The 21,872-nt window shown below is 47.4% G+C and overlaps 1 protein-coding gene across 2 annotated transcripts in view; it reads right to left on the minus strand.

The window, feature by feature from the left end:
* Positions 1–20,251, minus strand: part of LOC139048792 (uncharacterized) — a 119,547-nt gene extending 99,296 nt beyond the window's left edge. Inside the window, exons 1-4 of one of the 2 annotated variants that reach the window (XM_070523446.1) lie at positions 13,312–13,339; positions 13,142–13,229; positions 5,641–5,767; positions 5,257–5,559 (exon numbers count right to left, since the gene is read on the minus strand). The gene's annotated coding sequence lies outside the window, so the exon portion shown is untranslated. Of the gene's footprint in view, positions 1–5,256; positions 5,560–5,640; positions 5,768–13,141; positions 13,230–13,311; positions 13,340–20,057 lie in introns of those variants that run through there. The other variant, XR_011507948.1, reaches the window with a different exon arrangement.
* Between the last annotated feature and the right edge of the window lie 1,621 nt (positions 20,252–21,872).

Below are 21,872 nucleotides of genomic sequence, written 5' to 3' on the forward strand. Positions count from 1 at the left end.
AGCAGAGCTAGACAAGAACATGAGTGGTCGGCTTCCAGATTTTAAGATTCTCAGAGATTTTAGATACGACGATGACTTTTTAGTTCTACTTGACTGCAGCTATATCTGTTTTGATTTTTAAAACACTAATGCACTTTCTTTTATACGCGAGGGTTTATCTCCTCTAAATGTAACGCATGAACTACCGACTGACGGAAGTATTCAGTTTATAGACATGAAGTTTTTGTTTCGGAAGGACTATGCAAGCTGGAAGTACTAGCCTCGTGTGAACAAGGCACTGCTCCCATATCAGTCGGCGCACTCTAAGTTGGCTAAGAGTGGAATCACAAAGACATGCTTGTCGAACGGATTATGTAAGTCATGCGCATAGCTGGTGACCGAAAGCTTCAACGAACAGATCATCCGTCTTCGATTGGCAGGTTACCCTACACATGTACTTATTAGCGTTGCTGAGGCTCTGCTCAAGTCGAAGCTGTCAAAGAATTCCGCCAGCCTGCCTTGTGCTGATAAGAACAAGGTTGCTGTCATCCCATATATCCACGGCCTATCGCACCGTCCAAAGAAATTAGGTCAACGTGCGAATGTTAGGGTTGTGTTTTCGTCTTCTACAAAATTGCAATGTCGGTGCAGACTAACCAGACCAGACCTATCTGACAAAGGCACGTGCAAAAAGAAACACCAGGAACCGTTTGTTGAATGTGCGGAAGCAGTTGTTCACAACCTTCCTTTAAAGTGCGGGGAAAATTACTTCGGGCAAAGCGGAAGGTGCCTCAACAAGCTTGTAAGTGAATGCCGGTATAATGCAGCAGAAAAGTAGGGTGGGTTCCTTGACGCTCATTGCAGGCATTGGAAATGCATTGTAGCCGGGGTGGATGATAGTGACTAGTCAACGTGTGCTCCAGCATACAGAGACTTCCCTTGTGGGAAGAGCCCGAGGAAGATAAACTCGCGAAATTATGGAAGCAGAAATGCTTGATAGGCTTGGGGATAACTGTGTGTCAAAACCATCAATTGCCCTTTCCAGCAAAGAGTTAGCTTACCTGCGCAATGGTGTGTACGGAATTTTTGCAAACATCGCATGGATGATGATGTGCGCGAAAATGTTGTGTATATGTATGGGTCCTTTGCTCGAAATAAAGATTGTTGCAAGTTAGCGCCTGTGTGTGTCACGTCTTCCTTTCGTCCTTGTCTTTTCACGCGCTATAAGCCTCACGCTTACGGGGTGCAGCTTCAGCATGCATCAGCAGTGCTTACACGCCGCATACTGCTTCGATTGCGATGGCGCCAATTCAGGGCACTGCTACGTTAAACGGCACAGAAAGGCGCAACGTCGATGGGCGAATCTCGCTTTGGAGCAGCGAGAGACGCGTCAGCGTGAAGCCAAACGCCTTTGCATGTTCGCGGCGCAAGCTGTGAAGTATGCCACTTGCATTCCTGAAGCTGAGCGCGTCGCCTCTCCACTGGCTGCCCAAGACACTACGGAGCCGGACCAAGATGCTCATGCCACCGCCAAATCGACTCGGCAGCCTTTCGCCGCATGCCAACGGGACGCTGCACGCCATGCAAACTTGCTACATGGCCACCGATCCACAAATAGTCCTCCTTTGATTACAGCGGAGCGAGAGTTCACGAAGCAAACATGTAATAGCTTCTGTGAAGACACGTTTCATTTTCCTGTTCTACCGATTCTTATGAAAGAAGAATTAACGATATGTTGTTTTTCTTTGGAAACTAGTTTCACTATGTTGGAACACTAGATATTTGCCGCTCGGTCAGTTCTGTTCTTCAATGAAACGCTTTGATGCCAAGTTTGGTTACTGGTTATGTGCCAGAAGGTGCGTGCCTCTCTTCGGTGAACGTCTTTGACGCAAACTGGGTGTGACACAAATGTGCCACTGGTAATGTGCCGCTCTATAATGGCGAAAAAGTCCCGCTTAATTTCTCCGGTGCTGAATGCAATGGAACCCCTGGCACAAGGTTTCCTCAAGGACAGGAACCAGAAGCATTACCAGGCTGCACCACAAATGTTCAATGAAAGCCTTTGACAGCAACCCTTTAGCGAGCCACGCCATGAATACACTGGGCATGTGTCTCTGTTAATGAACGTCTCGTGAACTTGAGTAACTCAGAATGTGCCACTGAGTGTGCGGCAAGCCAGGGAGCAATTCTCAGGATTTGTTGGTACCCCTGCGCCACGTTATTTATCTCGGAGGCCACGCTTGGACTTCTCTTAAATTTCGATAGATGGCGCAGTGTGTCCAAAACTAAAGGCGAGAGAGGAACCCGGTTGGAGCATGACACGTTCCTCAGCATTCGCACGCACTGGAGCCCCGTTCATATTGGAGGCCACGCGCAGGCTTTGCGGTGTCGGCGTTAGATGGCACCAAGTGTTCTTAGCATAGCGTGAAATAGGATTAGGAGGCTAGAGTACGCGCCTCATGCATAACTCGTATCGACGACAGCAATACGTCGGGTCGCTTATTGATTCAATGCGAACGCATTACGGTCGGTATTCATCGTGAGATGGGTTCTGCAGATGTTATTTCGACGTGGATTTCTTTACAAACAATTATGTACAGTTTCCTTACTTAAACAAAAACTCTTGATAGCACACTCGTGCCTTGCTGTTCTTTACGATCATTTCTTTAATGCTTTTCTGATAATAAAACTACACAAGCTGGTACAAGTTTGAGTAATACTCAAATCGACGAGTCTGTATTTGAGGGTACCCTGACAAAACTGCTAGAGAAAGAACACAAACGAGCAGTGTTTCGACGGGCGGGGCTTATCAGAAACAAATCGGAAACAATGACTTCTACGCTTTTTAGAAGCCTTGAATGTGTGTGCGTGGATATACGCGCTTGGGCGTGTGGTAAAATGGTATCACCAAATGGCTAACGTCAACCACCAGCTGATGCACGACGGTGCGTCCGTCGGCGGTTCAGAAAGTGGCGAGAACCAGCCCTGTCCAAGAATGGGGTGCGGGCTAGGTTTTCTGTGGATTCTCATTGTTAGCTGCACGCGCTGTGGATTACTGGAGAGCTTAGCTGATCTGTTGGCAGCTTTACATACATGCTCTACGGTCCAAGTTGCGCGAACCGCATTTACTACAGCAAAGTACAAGAAGGAGTTCCTCGTCTGTTTACACAATGTGCTGTTGAACGTAAGAAAGTAATTTAGTCTCTGTGACCCTGTAAAAAAAAAAAAACAGCTTGGTATTGAGCTGTGGAGGTTTTCTAAAATGTCGGAAGATAACCCAAAAAATTATTTCATGTCGTGACAAAATTTCATTGCGCCATTGCCCCATTCACCACGCACCTATGCAGTATTTTCTTCCAAGCGTGCTTCGCTACGGAAAATGACGTTTTCTTTATCTGCAATTTCGCCGCAGAAGGGGTGAGTTGAGGTTTTCGTATCCTTTGATTGAACCTGAAGTCGTGTCCTGAGTATTGAGTGACGAATACGTGCATGACATTGGGAATGAGGTGCCCAGAAGTCTGTATTGCCTCACCAGGTCTCGCCATTTTGAGCTGACAAGCACCGTCCATGCAATGCGCGCTAACGATCGTGCCTGCAAAGTATTACATCGTTACGCGCCGAGGAAAGAGCTGAAATTTCAAATCGAACGCCGTCGCTTGCCCTTCTCCTCGCGAGCCCAGTGCTGCCAACCGGACGGTCGACATATATCGCACAAGTGCGCTTACGTACATCGCACTGCTGTGACGTCACTCGTAGAGACACGGGACTTCGATAATTATTCAGGGAAACATCTGTTATTTGTGTAATCTGTTGCTTGAGTAGACAAATTAAAGTTTAGAGAAATAATAAAAGCACGCAAAGCGAATGTCCACGTGTGCTTGCATTCCTTGCCACCACAGCAAGGGAGATTTACTTTCGTTTTGTCGGCTTATTCCCACGTCGTCCAGTTGCGCGCGCAGACAACGAAAGTACGTCTTTTTTACTGTGTTCCATCGCGTGATCACGCTCTATGATACGCTTGTGTCTGCCTCATTATTAACGTAGCACTGACATATACCGCTAGTCAGCAGTACTCGTGCACAGCGCGCAAAATCGTGTGCTGCGCGAATCGAGACAAACGCAACAAGAAAAAAAAACACAATGAAGCCGCGCCCGTGACGTATGCGTCACGCGATCCTCGAGCTGCGGTGTGGGAGAACACAGGGAAAAAATTTCGCTTGTGCAGGCTAGCAACTCCTCTAGGTGGCCTGAACCAATTAAAGAAAGGAACCAATTTGAAAAAAAAATCATGTGGCAGAACGCTCCGTAGAGGGCACGTAACTTCTTCGAGCGTATAACCGAAATTTGCTATGCGGCCTGGTGAGAGGCCTTTAAGACAACACGAAGAGTAAGTGGTCACGGTAGATACGGATGAACGAAGGATTTATGGCTATGGCTATGAACAATGGTGGGACGTAAAAAACTAGATTACGACTGCGCTTCGCCTTTATTGTCACCATAAAGTCGTTTCCTATGCCACCTTTACTCAGGGTGTCGGAGCGGAACGACATCAATGAAACAAAACGATATTTTGATCGGAACATAAACGTAACCGAAACTTTGTTTGTTATTTAGTTTCGGAGTGAAACTGAAATATATTTGATTGGTTTTCGGTACAAGGGAAAAGTCAGCAATTCGAAACGACCACTGCCAGGCAACGTCAGGCAGGGATAGTGCAAGCAATTGCCAGTAGAGCGCTCCACTAATCGAAACCTACCGCTCCATCTACTAGCAGATCAGCATCGTAAACCAGGGCTTGCGCACTGAACCGCTCCTGTTTTAGCTTTCTACGGGTACAACGCTTTCTTACCGAAGTTTTATCGTGCGTTCATGTTCGTTTCGGAACAGCGGTCTCTCATTTCGGAGAGTACAGTTGATGGCGTGCTGCCTCTGACATCATGCGCAGTGCCAGGCAATGAGCATGACATAAGAATGCCTAATTCAATTATTGAGAAAAATAATTACTATATTTATCGTTACTTCAAAAAATATTTGCATGTGAACGGAAACGGGTATGAACCGCTACGGATATTTTTTTTCGCTCCGGAGCAGAACCGGAAGGAAACTTCTCTAAGCGGAACGAAACTAAAACCAAAACAAAACATGTTTCGTTCCGACGCCCTGTCTGGAATGCTTTAAAAGGACATTTTTCCCAGTGTAGCAAAATATACTCGATTTTAATAACCCACTTAGGCGCAAGCGTGCGACAAAACAATTGTGCTTTCAAAGATTGCTTACCTTTTCGTGTGGTTCGATGCTGGAATCATTGTTTTGCATGCGCCCGACAAGTACTCCGTTTCTCTCTACGGCATCGAGTAAAAAATTTCTTTCCCCTTCGATGCTACAGAGCACAGCCCAGTGTCGGAACGAGCGCCATGACTCATCGGAGCTGCCTGCCTTGCGGCGCGAAAACCAAGATCTGCCTGTCCAGCCTTTGTGAGGTCTCCAGACCACCAACGCTACTTCGCAGTTCGGTTTCTGCTCTTGAGGTAGCATTCCACGAACACCATGTGAAATGTATATACCATGCCGCCTACAGTCCTGCGACGAATGCATAACGCGTTCTGATAAACTGAACCAAATACAAATACTATGTCCTCTCTGAATACAAGCGGTTCTCACCTGAAATACATGATGAGTTGAAGAGGCGCTTAAGCGAAGAACTTGATTTTTCTCCATTGAAAACGGCTTTTAAATCAACGGCAGCACACTAAGGCATATATGGGACCTTCGTTTCGCTCTTTGGGGCCTGCGCAGATAAAATCAGACATAAAAAAAAGATCACCCATCACAACAATAACAGGGGTGCCCAATATTATCCGGTATTAAGCTACACTGCAGCGGCCATGGGCAGGAATACATTTGATAAACTGACACGTGATTTCGCTTGCGCTTCAAAAGAAAAAAAAACATGCTACTTCACTACCGATTTTGCCCTTATCAATAATAATAATAATATTTGGGGTTTTACGTGCCAAAACCACTTTCTGATTATGAGGCACGCCGTAGTGGAGGACTCCGGAAATTTTGACCACCTGGGGTTCTTTAACGTGCACCTAAATCTAAGCACACGGGTGTTTTCGCATTTCGCCCCCATCGAAATGCGGCCGCCGTGGCCGGGATTCGATCCCGCGACCTCGTGCTCAGCAGTCCAACACCATAGCCACTGAGCAACCACGGCGGGTTGCCCTTATCAAGGCAACTACGCCTGCCGAAACATGGTTTTGATGAAATTTCAGTAGCTCTACTGCAGTCCGGTTCCCGAAACAACCGTCAGCAGGAATAGCGCGAACGCTACTACGCCTTTGAATTACGATCATTACCAGCCGGCATCAATGAGGACAGTGGAAGAAACTCCGGTATCAGAGAAGTAACATAAGGGAGAAGCTGTTCCAGGTGAGAAGGCAGCAACCTCGAAGCGCATTTATATTAGCTCTGTGCCCGTTGAAGAAGGACCGTACTTTTAAAGAGCTTCCTATTTTTTCTACATATTACAGATATTATCACATTCACCCTTTATATTGAAAGGTGTCACACATTTACGAGGAAAGATTCATTGAGAAGTTAAAATTTAAAAAAAAATTTGAGGACGCATAAGCTTCGCCTTCAAGAGGGGAACGCGATAGCATTATCGCACGTCGTTCTCACCGCCCACTCATTCGCTCGCCATTCTCTTGACGAGACGAAGGGGAGAAGCGGGCCAGTGGCGCGCCACCTGTCGTGGCAGCGCCGTGCATTGCGAGGAGGGAGTCTTCTGCGTTTGCCGCAAGATGGCTCTGCGTGTGCGCCAAGCACAGAAGAAATGTAGCGGAAACGTACTTCGGTACTCGTTTAACTGCGACTTCTGTAATTTACATGCTCGTAACTACCGATACACACCGCAGTATAAGTTTCTATGGCATGTTTCTAAGGCAACGCCGCATTCACTAGAGGCGCTTTTGTCTCGCTTTGAACCATAGAACTCAGAGGCACCTGAAAAACGTCATTTGGTGGGGCCTTATTGACCGATAAGCCTTACCAACTTCGACTATAAGACATTTGTGAAGGTGTTGATCAAACGATTGCAGGGTGTGATAAAGAGGCTGGTTGGCACGCATAAGGCCAGTGGTGTACACGTAGCTCCAAGTGTGCTAGAATGTTGTGATGTATTTGGCGATCTAGTGGCTATGATGCAATTAGATCTCGCTAAAGCCTTCGACCGTGTTTCCCACGATGTTCTCTCCGCCATATTAGAGCATCTCAACGTAGGAATCGTAATAACAGACGGTGTCAGTATGGCGTATGCTAACTGCTCAACTCGGTTTATTGTACACGGGGACCTGACAGACAGCGTGCAAGTGCTGTCTTCTCTGAGGCAGGCATGTCCGCTCTCGCCCTAGCTATTCGCGGCTTACCTTGAGCCTTTGTGTAAGGCCATCCAAAACAATGAACAGATAACTGGCTTCAGGTTACATTCAACACAGGTGAAAATGTTGGCGTATGCCGATGACATCGCCATATTCTCTTGAAATAGAAATAGTATTTGTGAGGCCGTGGTGGTAGTTGAATCCTTCTGCAAGTGCACCGGGGCGCAAATAAATAAACTTCGCTCGATTTCGGTGGTCCACCACTGCAACAACCTACCTAGGCGTGCCTCTCGACTCTTATCGCGACGCTGAGCCTTACTGGAATGAACAAGTGGCGAGAGCAAAGGAAGAAAGGTTAACGCGTGGCAGGGGCGACAGCTGTCAATGTTCTCGCGCGCCACATTCTGTAACCTGTTTCTTACGTCCAAGATATGGTATGTCATGAATGTGCTGTGTGCTTCGCGGATCGACATTCAAAAATATCAACCGTATCTTCGCCGTTTTTGTATGGGCATCGACTTGGGAAAGGACCAGCCGCACAAACTTGTTTTTGCCAGTAAAGAAAGGGAGCCTTGGGTTGGCACGTTTATTTGTGCGACAAGGTGTGTCGCGCTTTATGTACCTTCGCGATCAGAATGATGTGTTCCTTCGCACAGTCATGCAAGTGCTTTTATGTCGTCACCTTGCAGGATTTGTTGTATGCTCGTGTGAAGCAATGCATGGTTCCGCTAAAGGTTACCTGCGAGAAGTGGTGCTTGCTTACAGAATGTTGCATGTGCGGTTTTCAGTGCCGTATCTCGACAATATTACTAGGAAAAAAACTGTACAAGGACTTAATTGACAATAAGCTCCCTGTACCGATTTACCGTATGTAAAACCATGGAGGCCCAGTAAATGTCCTCAAAAGGGTTAAAAGAATGCCAGTACACCCTTCGGTAAAAGCTTTTTTCTTTAAACTACACACTAACACATGAACAGTTAAAACATGGATGCATAACAGGGGTATTTTTGTCCCGTGGCCCATTAACTGCTTCTTATGCAAGAAGCCTGAAACGATAGAGCATGCGTTTCTAGATGGCTGGGATCCTATCTTTTTCTGGGATGCGCTACAAAGGACTGTAAAGAAAGAGTTACCTTTAGATTCACATGGAATAGGATTCTTACCGGTAGAAACGGAGCCTTTTCCGTATGACGCTATAATGCTCCTTGGCCTCCACAGTTTGTGGAAAGCTAGAACGCAGTTCAACAATGCTGATGTCAGTTTCGCGAACTATACGTGATCACTTCATTGAATCTGTAGTACGGTTCAGGGATGTCCATCGGGCACTCCCTGAACAACCAGCATGGATTGACATGCTAGATAAACTTGCAGCATTGAAAAAAATTTAATATGTCGTGCCAGCAAAATCCTTGTTGACAAGTTTTCTTTCTCGTATATTGTTTCTGTATGTCAAAGCTGGCAATAAAGGGAAAAAACACTCATGGCTGAGTGGTATTTTCGGAGATATTTCGCTCACAGCCATCGCCGACGACGCCGGCAACACCGGCTTTCCTGTGACCCGAGCTCCTTAACGCTGTCGCGTTAAAGAAGTCGTCTAGGCCTCCACAAGTCCCCATTCTGCTTCCCCTTTACGACCATTCTTTGCGTACTCCTCTCGCGCGGTAGAGCGCTCGCCGCTTAGCGCCTGTGTGGTTGCTGATCGCCACCGGGCCTTCGTACATATATCGCAAATTTATTCTTTTCGCCTCAGCCGTTTTAGCCTCAACCACATGGCGTGATTTCAGGCGCGATTGCCGCCTGAAATTGCGCCTGAAATGACGCCAGATAGCGGGACACGCGCGTCATACTGACAGCTGCCCAGCACGATCCAACGAGACGTTCATTTGAGGGATCGCCAGTCGTTTGTGCGCAGGCGCGGGTAAGAGCGGGCGCGAGAGAGAAACTCTGAGGCCTTTTGCTCCTTGAATATTGGCCTCGAGCTCCACCACTGGAAAGGCTGGCGCCACCGTCGGCGTGACGTGCTAGGAGGGATCACGTGGACATAGCGGCCGCGTCGGCTGCTTCGGGCGCGCCGAAGCGAGCTTAAAAAGAGTTTAAATTCCCTCGTACGCTGCGGTCCTCATTTAGTGGCGAAATTTTCGCGCTTCGAGTGTCTCCTTTACAACGCTTGAAAGCACTAGAATAGGTAGTGGCTGCCCTTGAAGGCGCGTAACATGGTAGGCTACTGCTCGGTGCCGCAGGGCCGGACGCGCGTAACGGAGGCCGGTGTCAGCCTTACTCACACGTAGCCGCAGGACAAGAAGCTGCGTGAAGCTTGGCTCGTGAAACATAAAACCAGCAAACAGTCATCGGCTACAACTCGGGTATGCAGCAAGCACAGACGCGAGGAAGATTTCTGCTACGGCGCCGGGTCTGCATGTTCGGAAAACGCGCACTGAGACGCTCGCCCGAGTCCGCTGCCCGACTAATGTCATGACGGTTTGGTCTATGAACTTGTCGATGCTATCGATACTGGCAAGTTCACTGGAGTGGAAAGGGAGCGGCAAGAAGCACATTAAAAGAAGCTTGGCATATGGTCATGTTTGTGTTATGAATTCTGTGCACTGGATTACATAAAAGAAGCAGCGGGAAATCCCACGCGGAAAACACCAATAAACATACAGTGCGACGCAACTCGAGAAATATTATTGAAACGTCCAAGAATTTAGAAGAGGAAAAAAAAAGATTGAATTGTCGCGACGCCACATCACAGTCCCCGTCGAAGTCTCTACAATGAAATTATTTTTGAACAACTCTGATAGCACCCACGCAACAATGGTTGCTTGTATACTGTCAAATGCTTATATTCTGCGGCCTGAAGCTCATGGCACGGTGCGAAAACGCGCGCGCGGTGAAAGCGAAACAGTGCACGGACAAGCATGCAGACGCGCAGTCGGTCGCTGCGAATCTGCGCGATCGCTGCATTGAGGCTTCGTTCTATTATACTCCATTTAGTTATACAAACACTATAAGAGCAAATTTCGCATAGTTTGCTCTCAGCGTTTAACTACCTTTCACGCAAGAAGCCGGTTCGGGAGACTAAATCGCGGCGACCGCGCGCAGTGGCCTTCACTGTACGTATTCGGTAAAGAGATAGCGTCTGTAAACGATTGTGTGCTTTCAGTTTGCCCAAGATTATTATTTAGACAGTAAGAAACTTCTCTCGTTTCGAAAGTACTTACAGAAATGTCCGGGAGAGCCCGCGCGTGGTGTTTTCAGTGAGCGCTGACAGCAAAACCTATGAGGAGCGCGCCACGTGATCCCTCATACTACGCCAGCGAGGCGCTTCCGATAGATGGCGACTCCGTAACTCCTCGCCGCCAATATGAGAGGTTTGTTAGCGGGTTGTATGCGTTTGTCCCCCTATACATGCCGGCGTTGCGGAGTGCGGTCGAGTTTGTTTCCGCTCAGCCGCTGGCTGCCCGCGCGGTGAGGCAGTGAGGTGAGGCAGTGGTTATACCTGGGTCTGAAGGGGCAAGGTTCTGACTGTTGTATAAGTCGCGGGTCGCTTTTTTTCGTCGTGACGGTAGGTTGGAATATTTACAACCACTGCTCCAGGAGGGCACATGTAACCGGCAAACGGAGGCCTCAGGAGAGCACCTCTTGTATTAAAGCAGGCGGCGCAGGATCTCAAGGGCACCCAAGATATTGTGGGGTGCGAACCCGAACTGGTCCGGGGGTTGGCGTTTGCCGAGGCCTGCGGATAGCAGGGATGTTTAAGATCGGCTGCCCGCTGTCGCGGACAGTCAATTTTTTATGTGAACACCCCCGACACGCTTCGGTCTCCGCGGCCCCAACACACAGGCCGACCTGCTTCCAGCTTTGGTGTCCCTATTGCCGCTTTGGTGTCCTTCAGGCGCCACCAATAATGCGAAATAATGACACGTTGTCGCAATTAACAAAAAAACACGATTGAATATATATAATTACGTACGGCCGCTAACTTGTGACGCTAAGTTCAGCAGTACTACACCCCGCGACTTCTGCTGAACCAGTCAGAACTTTGCCCCTGAAGGTACGTCAAACAGACTTTCTTGTGCCTGCGGCGCTGGTGCTGAGTCAGTCATCGTCACCGGCAGCCTTTCAGCCACTTGCGTTCAACCGCCATTGCTGAGGCGCTCTTCCTTCTAGGTTTTCAATCTATGCGACCCGAGCTATACTACGGCCGCTGCTGTTCCCACAGAAACATCTGTGATGTTATTTACAAGGTACATCGCCCTAAGGCGCGAGAAAGCTTTGATCCGCCACGACTGACTTAGCAAGAGGGCAGCATGTTAGAGACAGTCTATCCGACACAGCGGTTGCCAAATCGGGCGTCAGTGCCTGCTGTTTCACCATTTTACCGCGCCGACAGCCAGCGTCGGAGGGTAAACAAACTCAACCCCACTCCGCAATACTGAACGCCTAGGGACAAACGCCCACAACACGCGCTAAGAAACCTCCTCCGTAGTACCTAGGCAAAGACATATATTCAAGGAGCAAAAGGCCCCCCGATTTTCTCTCTCGTTCCCGCTCTTACACGCGCCCGCGCAAGAACGACTGGCGATCCCTCAAATGACGCCTCGTGCTCCAAACTCGTCGACGGATGAGACCATATCAGGCCGACCAGACAACCACAGCCATCTGTATAGTTTGCGGCTACTCTGGCGCCATCTGCTGCAGCGAAGCGACAGCTCTGTCAAGGTGGCTTTGCGGCTCGGCCGGCGCGACGCGTATTTCTTCACGCGCACATGGCCTCGAGCTCCACCACTGGAAAAGCTGGCGCCACCGTCGGCGTGACGTGCTAGGAGGGATCACGTGGACATAGCGGCCGCGTCGGCTAATTCGGGCGCGGCGAAGCAAGCTGAAAACGAGTTTAAATTCCCTCGTACGCTGCGGTCCTCATTTAGTGGCGAGATTTTCCTGCTTCGAGTGTCTCCTTTACAACGCTTGAAAGCACTACAATAGGTAGTGGCTGCCTTTGAAGGCGCACAACATGGTAGGCTACTGTTCGGTGCCGCAATGCCGGACGCACGCAACGGAGCACAGTGTCAGCCTTATTCACATGTAGCCGCAGGACAAGAAGCTGTGTGAAGCTTGGCTCGCGAAACATAAAACCGGCAAACAGTCATCGGCTACAATTCGGGTATGCAGCAAGCACAGACGCGAGGAAGATTTCTGCTACGGCGCCCGGTCTGCGATGTTCTGAAAACACGCACTGAGACGCTCGCCCGAGTCCGCTGCCCGACTAATGTCGTGACGGTTTGGTCTATGAACTTGTCGATGCTATAGATACTGGTAAGTTCAGTGGAATGGAAAGGCAGCGGTAAGAAGCACATTTAAAAAAAGCATGGCATATGGTCATGTTTGTGTTATGAATTAATGCACTGGATTACAAAAAAGGAGCAGCGGGAAATTGCGCGCTGAGAACACCGATAAACATACAGTGCGACGCAACTCGAGAAATAGTATTGAAAGGTCAAAGAATTTAGAAGAAAAAAAAAGATTGAATCGTCGCGACGGCACATCACCGATGGAACAGCTGTGATAGCGCCCACGCAACAGTGGTTGCTTGTATACTGTCAAACGCTCATATTCTGCGGCCTAAAGCTCACGGCACGGTGCGAAAACGGGCACGCGGCGCGATCGCTGCATCTGCGTGATCGCTGCATTGAGGCTTCGTTCTATTACACTGCATTTAGTTATGCAAACACTATAAGAACATATTTCACATAGTTTGCTCTCAGCGTTTACCTACCTCTCACGCAAGAAGCCGGTTCGGGAGACTCCATCGCGGCGACCGCGCGCAGTGCGTTCACTGTACGTATTCGGTACAGAGATAGCGTCTGTAAGCGATTGTGTGCTCTCAGTTTGCCCAAGATTGTTATTTAGACAGTAAGAAACTTCTCTCGTTTCGAAAGTACTCACAGAAATGTCCGGGAGAGCTCGCGCGTGGTGTGTTCAGTGAGCGCTGACAGCAAAACCTATGAGGAGCGCGCCACGTGATCCCTCATACTACGCCAGCGAGGCGCTTCCGATAGATGGCGACTCCGTAACTCCTCGCCGCCAATACTTCGTGCCGGCCATAGTTCGGACCACATTGCTTTGTTAATTAGCCCTCCCACCCCTTTTTTTCAGATAAGTTTGCCGACAGTCCAATGGCCTGCGCTTCATGGGCAAGTGTCGAAATTACGGATGTGCGCACAAGTGCTAGTGGAACCGGCGATACTACTGCGTAAAAGACTCACAGCCACGGATAAATTGGTACATATTTCCTAGCAGGCCTTACGAACTTGAAGGCAAAAGAAATCGATCGTAGCTGCGAGGGGCGTGAGGTAAGTCAGCTTCTGTCATCATATTTTTGAGAAGGGTTTGTTTTGTAAATCGTGCTACAAGTGCGCGTTCCGCAGCTTGTGGGACGCCAGCGGTCAAGGCCGACTCAGCTGCTCAACATTAAAATACATTTTCCACGACTGTGCTGATTTCACGACTGCTTAGCACTTTATATGATCAGGAGAAGACTGGCGTGAGATGCCGAAGAAGGTTATTTTATGCTAACGAGCGCTAATTCACAGACGATACCTGTTTTGGCTCCTGGGGTAAGACGCTCAGCTTTAGAATGTGCGTTTTTTCGTCCGACTTTATATTTGCCAAATTACCTTGCAAAATCAAAGCATGTATGGAAGCAAATGAATTCGCAAGCAATCGATCCTTGCACATGATGAAAAATAACATTCGCGTCATATAAATTCAGATGTCGTGGTGAATAAATCTGATTTTTCAGCTGCAAATGGCTCCGAATGGGTCCCGAACGAATCAAACAGCATGTGCCCTAATAATTTCATCATCCTGACAACAAACCCGCGCGTGTTCCGGAAGTTTTCAAAATGCGGCGAGCTGACGAGGATAATCTGACGAATAAAATGACCTGGTAAACGAGGGCTCCTTTGTCTCACTTGCTGCGCGAAGTGACTCGTAGTTGCGCCGATTGCATCTGCAAGTAGGTCCCGGTTCTATGTTCAGACGTGAGCCACGACAGACCGCTTACAGCTGCCTCAAAACCGCAAAAGCTTTCCTTTGGCGCCGTGCCAGACGAGGACGAAGAACAAAGAACGTTAGCGCACCATGTTGCTACACAGTTCCACAGATCGCGCCCGACTGGATCGAATTTCTCGATTTCGATCAAGCATGGCCACTGCTACACGATCTAACAATTCGAGTCGAGTTAGTTTAGCTCACTCGGTGTGACGGTGCTGACGAGAGCCTACGATCGGGATCGGGAAGCTCGAACTCGTTGGGCGCATCGCGATCGACTGAACACATATCGACAAAATCGCGATCCACTGTGATGGTGCAGCTGTACCCGTTTCAGATCTAGCTGTACGGCGATCTAAAGTAACAATGCGACATGGGCATCAAATGATAGGCCGCGGCCTAGAACGCACCGGAGCGAAATGAGGCATGCATCGCCAACTATAACACGCACCTATAAAGCGAGATATAAGAAGTGAGAAGCGGAATGGGCATGCTGCGCTAAAGCTATAGGAAAATTATGGAGCATGTGTTATTCGAATGTGAAGATATCTGCCCAGCGGCCGATTTAGCCACAAGTGGCCTTCTTGAAGCCCTTCCGCTCAGCGAGAGCAGGGGGAAGGTAAATATGTCCGCACTAGAGATTATTAAGTAGCGATAGGAAGATTGGTGGTAGAGAAGTGGCGAAACGACAAAGAAAAAAGAACATACGGAGATGTATGAAAACAAAGGTCACAATGGGCGGTCAGAAAATTTGATTACGGGAATTCATCCCGGGGTTTCTGTCTTTTTTAACCTAGGTAGGACATTAGGCACTATACTAGCAAGAGCTTGGTGGCGCAACCCACGGCTGTGGGTAGGGAGACGGCCTGCATTTACAGTCGTTTCCATGAATTCGAAGATCGGTCATGGCGTGATAACTTGATATTTTATGGCGTCGCTCATGACCGGACAGAAACGTGGGCTGCTTCAGAAAAAAAAGTGCGGGACATAATTTCTTCAGCGCTCAACATGGAACTGTCTAATGAGGCCATGTCTCGTGCCCACAGACTAGGAAAGTTTTCGCCAAATAAATGCCTTCCAATAATAACCGAGTTCACTAGTTTTAAAACAAAAAGCGATATATTTTCCTCAAAATCCCAAATGAGAACGACAGGTATCACTGCAAGTGAAGATTTTTGCATTTCCACCCGCACTGCCCGCAAAAAACTAATCGAGTTTGGAAAAGCTAGCGGTGAACAATTTTCCGTGCGCTACAACAAATTGATAATAAAAAAAGGGCTTATATGTACCACCCATCAACTAACAGTGTCTGTGAGATCAAGTCCGGAATCGAGGCTGATGAATCATCTTGGCATCCTTCTCAAGCCGCTGTTCGATCTTCTGCGCATGACACACCTTCGGCATAACTAAACCCGAACACACACCGCCTTGCACCTGATATTAATCTGCTCTTTTCTAACATTCCTAGTGTTGTAAATAAACGTGATGACATATCTTCCTTAATCGATAGATGCACTGTCGACATTGTCACTTTGACAGAGACCGGGCTATCGTCAAAAATATCGAACAAAGAATTATACGAATGCCAAAAACGATGTTGTATCTATCGGTGTGACCGTGGTACTAGATTAGGTGGTGGTGTGCTTATCGCAGTGGCCGACAGGCTCAATTCATTTCACATTCCTCTTTCTTCTGGTTTAGAAGCAGTTTGCGCATGAATTAGCATAAACCACCGCGATGTTTCTTTTTGCGCATGTTATAGGCTACCGAGCGCTTCCTCTACGTTTTGCGCTGAACTTCATGACCTGCTTAATACCATCGTAACAAGGTTTCCACACTCACCCATTTTCCTAATGGGGGATTTCAATTACCCCAACATAAACTGGTCCTATCCTGTGCCAAGTGTATCCGACTCATCCAGTGATAGCAAGGCATTTCTCGATTTGTGTTTTGATTTCCATCTTACTCAGCTGATTACTCAACCAACTCGAACTACAGCAACTAGTGCTAACATCCTTGACTTAGTTTTGACTACCGCTCCGGATCTTGTCCATTCTTTATGTATTTTGCCAGGGCTTAGCGATCATTGTTTTCTTCATTTCCAGCTTAAGGAAAACGTCAACCGTCCCAATAGCAAACAAAAATACATTCGAGAGTACAGTAAAGCCGATTACGCATCAATGAACACACAACTTGAAGCTTTTGTAGAATAATATATGCTGGACTTTTACGCTCGGAGCGTTGAACAGAACTGGTCGCTCTTTAAAAATAAAGTTAATGAATTAGTACAAAAATACATACCCCTCCGAGTTGTCCGGTGTAACCATCGAGCAGCGTGGTTTAATGCATCCCTAAAACGTATCTTGAACAGGAAGAAGCGGCTGTTTCGCCAAACTAAAAAACGTAACACAATTGATAGTTGGCGTGCGTATCAGCAGGTTGCTTCACTGTTTAAAAACGCAGTCAAAGAAGATAAACGCGTTTCCTTTTACACTTCCATCTCTGCTGACTGAAAATACTAAAAAAGTTTTGGAAAACTGTCAAGGCTTCCGAATGTAACACAATATCGTTAACTGATGTAGATGGTGCTGTTGCTCCACAAGAAGAATGTTGTTCTGTACTCAATGAAGTGTTTTCTAAATCATTTTTGAATAACGTGTTGCCCTGTGCCTCTCTACCTGAAGTTGTTAAGAGGAATTTTCCTCAGATGGAGCCCTTGTTACTTGATTACGATGGTGTCGTGAACTTGATTTGTAAGTTAAATATTTCGTCATCGCCAGGAATAGACGATATTACCTCTAAATTTCTGAAAAATACCGATGTATACTTATCCATAATTTTGTGCAACATTTTTTCGCAATCTATTCTCTCGTGCTCATTACCAAAGGACTTTAAAGTCGGCAAGGTGGTTCCATTATTTAAGTCTGGCGACGTGAATTCACCTTTAAATTACAGGCCAGTTTCTCTAACAAATGTGCCATGCAACATTCTAGAGCATATAATATATTCTAATCTGATCAACTTCCTAGAAACAAATTCATTTTTTTCATCTCGTCAGCATGGGTTCCGTAAATCATTTTCCTGTGATACTCAACTTATTTCATTTACACATGACATCTGTGCCGCGTTGGATAATGAATTTCACACTGACACCATCTTCTTAGACTTTTCTAAAGCATTTGATCTCGTCTCTCACCAATTACTTTGTCCAAATTAAATACACTTAACATTGACCGTAAGTTCATTATCCCATGGATTGAACACTTCTTATCCAATAGAACACAATTTGTCTCAGCTAACAATTTTGACTCTTCACGTTGTCCTGTCAGATCCGGGGTGCCGCAAGGTTCCGTTCTCGGACCCTTGCTTTTTCTCATTTATATTATACATTTGTCTGTGTAGCGTCCTCCATAAGGTTATTTGCAGACGATTGTCATTTACAGAGTAATATCATCAAATTCTGACACTCTAAAGCTACAATCTGATCTAGACAATGTAACTAACTGGTGCGATACTTGGAAAATGCGACTTAACAGCCAAAAGTGCAAACTAATGAGGATTTCCCGCAATACTGCTTCGTCTAACCTATCCAACTATCACTTGAAGAACTCTGTACTCGAAGAAGTCAGTTCCTATACATACTTAGGCGTCCACATAACATCTAATTTTTCCTGGCAAACACACATAAATCACATCACTAAAAATGCTAACCGTACGCTTGGTTACCTACGTCGCAATTTCTCTATGGCACCCGCTAACTTAAAGCTACTTCTATACAAAACACTAATACGTCCTAAGCTTGAATATGCCTCTTCTGTATGGGACACTGGCTTGGATTACATAACAAATGCAATAGAATGTATACAAAATCATAGCGCGCGTTTCATTCTTACTAACTATTCTCGGACATCAAGCGTAACATCTATGAAGGCTACTTTAAACCTCCCTCTCCTCTCATCCCGTAGGAAGTTAGCACGCTTATCACTGATGCACAAAATTTATTATTACAATATGGAATTAAAAAGTGAACTTTTGTCCGAACCTGCATATATATCATCTCGAACTGACCATCGGCATAAACTGAGTGTTCCACACTGTCGCATGAACCTATTTTTTTATTCATTTAATCTTAAAGCTACCAATGAATGGAATCATCTGCCGGCCTCAATTGTTAACATAACCGATACATCTGCTTTTAGAACTGCTATTGAAGACTGCTTTTGTTAATCCGCTCTTTCAAATTTTTTCTTGTTATTATTAGTATACCCTGTTATCTGCACATGCTCTGTATTTAGTGCCACTCCCTTCTGTAACGCCTTCGGGCCTTGAAGGTACAATAAATGAAATGAAATGAAAGGGGACGCGCATAACATCGATCCATTGATCCGCTGCTGCTCAGTGGCTCCACCTGTTCACTGGATGAAGCCTATTAAAGGATGATAAGTAGCTGAGGCTTGGCACGGCCGCTGTAGAGGGGCTCGGTGCCAAGTGTGCGTAAACTCACGGCCAGACAGACCGGAATGAGCTTCGCCCATTATGCTAGGGCGGCATTGCATTCCTGCATGGCTTGCCGTCGCATCGACACCATGGCCGCCGCGTTGCGTTCTCCTTCCTGACAAATGCAGCATGTGGTACCTGCTCGTTTCTGGCGCTTTGTCAGAAAGGATTTCGTTAATCTATTTCGACGTGTGCGATCTTGAGAGGCAGGAAATAGCTTGAAGATGATGCATCTCCGGAAAGGATCGCTCGAGAATATCGTCCTTAAGTACAATTTACCTTTGAGCGTTACCTTTGGTTTTCGTGCGCCATCTCTGCATATAGCACTTGTCCCGAGAATGCGTTTGCCAAATGAATCTCGATGGTTACGTGACTGCGCTTGTGCAGCTTCGTCAACTGCGGTTTGCATGCTTTGCGCGCGTTGGCTGGTCCGCGGTGCGCGCTTTCGCTCTGAAAGCTAGAGCAGGAAAGATGGGTTCGGCCTTCCTCTGCTCAGCGTCGTGCACTGCACAGTAATTGCTCATGCTCTAGTGCGTATTCCATCCCCCGACGGCTACGAAGCGCATCGGCATTCCGGCGACAGCTTAAATCACGAGCGGAGCAGGGAGAACGCACGTGAGACAGATGCCCGTCAACTCGCCAATGATGAGCGAGAAGTGCGCCTGGCTGCCCTGGCGCGACATCGCGCAACTGAGCGATCAGCAGTTGAGCACGGTTCTTCAATATTCGCCATATCCGCGTCGCTACCGCTTTGCCGCCAGGCGCATGCGTCGTCTGCGTAGGTGCTATTTAGTAGCTGTTAATAACAAAATTAGGCAATTACCAGCCCTGAGGCGTTCTCAAGGTTACTTTTAAACAATACGCTAGGCATTTGTAGTAGCCCAAATGAAATTTCATTGCAGTTGGCCTTTAAGAACTCGAGAGAACCCAAATTTAACATATGAACCTAAAGTCTGCTATGCTGAGGATGCTTTACTGCACCCAAGAAATAACGAACATCGAACGTGCTTCATTTACGCGTCCCCCTGTATTGAGTTAAGGGTACGGAAGCATTAGCTTTCGAGGTTGTATTATTGGGCAAGAAGTACACAATTGAACAAGAATACAAACACTCGGGACATATGCAGTAATACGTGAAATGCCTTTGTGTACTTGTAAACAGTACGGCATGGGAGCACCACTGCAATCCTAGCTGCTCTTCAGTGACGGGTGGAGACCGTACGGCATGTATGTCCGTTCGTTGCGCAGGCGGTTACAGAATGCATGCTGCCGCAGAGCGACGATAAGCTTTGTCGTTATCTTGCAAGAAGAGGAGACAGACAATTTGAATTCATAGTGAGATTATAGACAAAGAATTTTAAGAAGAAGGAACACGCGGCGAAAACTGGCAACAGGAAATACGTCGTGCTAGCTTTAATGTCGACAGACTGCTGCAGCAATCATCGAAAAAGAAGATTGCGAAATGATGTTAAGATACATTGTTTATATTTTTATATCTTTCCCGGCAAAACTGAAAAATCTGCGTGTAAATTAAGTTAAACTTTGCGGCTTACTTTTCTTTTGTTACGTAGCGACAGGCCAGTGACGCGCCAGATTCATGGTTAACTACTCAGATACGTCACCGAAGCGAATGAGACCGGCTGCACATCTGAGCGTTACCCAGTTCGGCGACCCATCTGCCTGTTTTCAAGTTATTGGATTTAGCTTGGTTTGTTGGGCTGCCGGCGAATTATTGTGTTCCTTATATACTCGGACACGGCACCACTGCACTATGGGGATATACAGCAAAGGGACAAATTTTGTTTGGCGGTCTGTGACGCATTTCAAGCAAATAACAAAAAACAGCTCGGTCCTGGTAGCGTAGCTAAATTGACTTAATGTCTCGCGCTGGGAGATGTCTCCCATGCTTTCTATGAGCCCAAACTTTATTTTAGCTTGTTTGGGTAGTTTTTGGGCACGCTCGGCCCACAGGGCGCTGCGCCGCAGTTTCGTGTGTCAAGCTTGTGGCGCTTTCTCTGACGCCCAACATTCTTGAAAAATAATTTCGCTCCTTTTTTGGTACTTTCGAGACAAGCTCGCCGCACTTCGCGTTGTGACGCAGTTCTTGAAAAGCAGCTTGGCCGTGTGGCCCAGTTTTTCTTTTTTTAGCGTGTACTGAATCTTATTAGGACGAGTTCGTGATGCTTTCTCTGACCCGCAACATGATTGTAATTTTTGGGCTACATTTTGGGATAATTGTGAAGCGCATACGCCGCGCCTGTCGTGACGCAGCGAAAAGCAACTTGACCGCGGTGACAGTTAGTTTGGCGTGTACTGAATCTTATGGTATCTTCGACTGGTCGCCTGTATGCCCCGAAGCAGAGTCGGGTAGATCGGTCATTTCCCGAGCTCAAAGGTAGTGGACAAGCGCGCAAGCCGAACGTGCGACTCGCTCTCGGAGGAAGAAATTGCTGATGCGAAACCACGTGACTATTGCCAATATCGGATGTTTCGCCTATCCAAAGCTTCCGGCGCTGCCGGAAAAACCGGCGGACGTGCCGGCGGGACGAACGTTCGTCGAGACGCCAGCATGCAGTGGCCTAGGTTGCCAAGGTTACGTGGGCCGTCGCCAACAGCAGCGACCCGGCGCTGCGATGACGTTGCAATCTCGATGACTGCTCCGACGACAGGGCGCGGAGCGCCTCAGAGCGCTCCAAGATAGAGGAGAGCAATCGAGAAGAACCAGCCCAACGCAGGGCGCGCACCCTCTTTCAACCAGCCGAAGACAACGCCGCTCGCGAGAGCGCTCCAGAGTGCTCAGAAATGACCAGCCGAAGATAGCGTTAGTGGAAGAAGTTTGTGACGATTTCATCGCGCCGCAACAACATACATCTTCTTTCGGCACTCACGCTTGTCGAAAGCGCGACGAGCAATTACCAAGAGTGATAACACTGGAGTGTGTTGCTTGTGACGGTAGA

The sequence above is a fragment of the Dermacentor albipictus genome, chromosome 8 (genome assembly GCF_038994185.2).
Source record: "Dermacentor albipictus isolate Rhodes 1998 colony chromosome 8, USDA_Dalb.pri_finalv2, whole genome shotgun sequence".
Taxonomy (NCBI): domain Eukaryota; kingdom Metazoa; phylum Arthropoda; class Arachnida; order Ixodida; family Ixodidae; genus Dermacentor; species Dermacentor albipictus.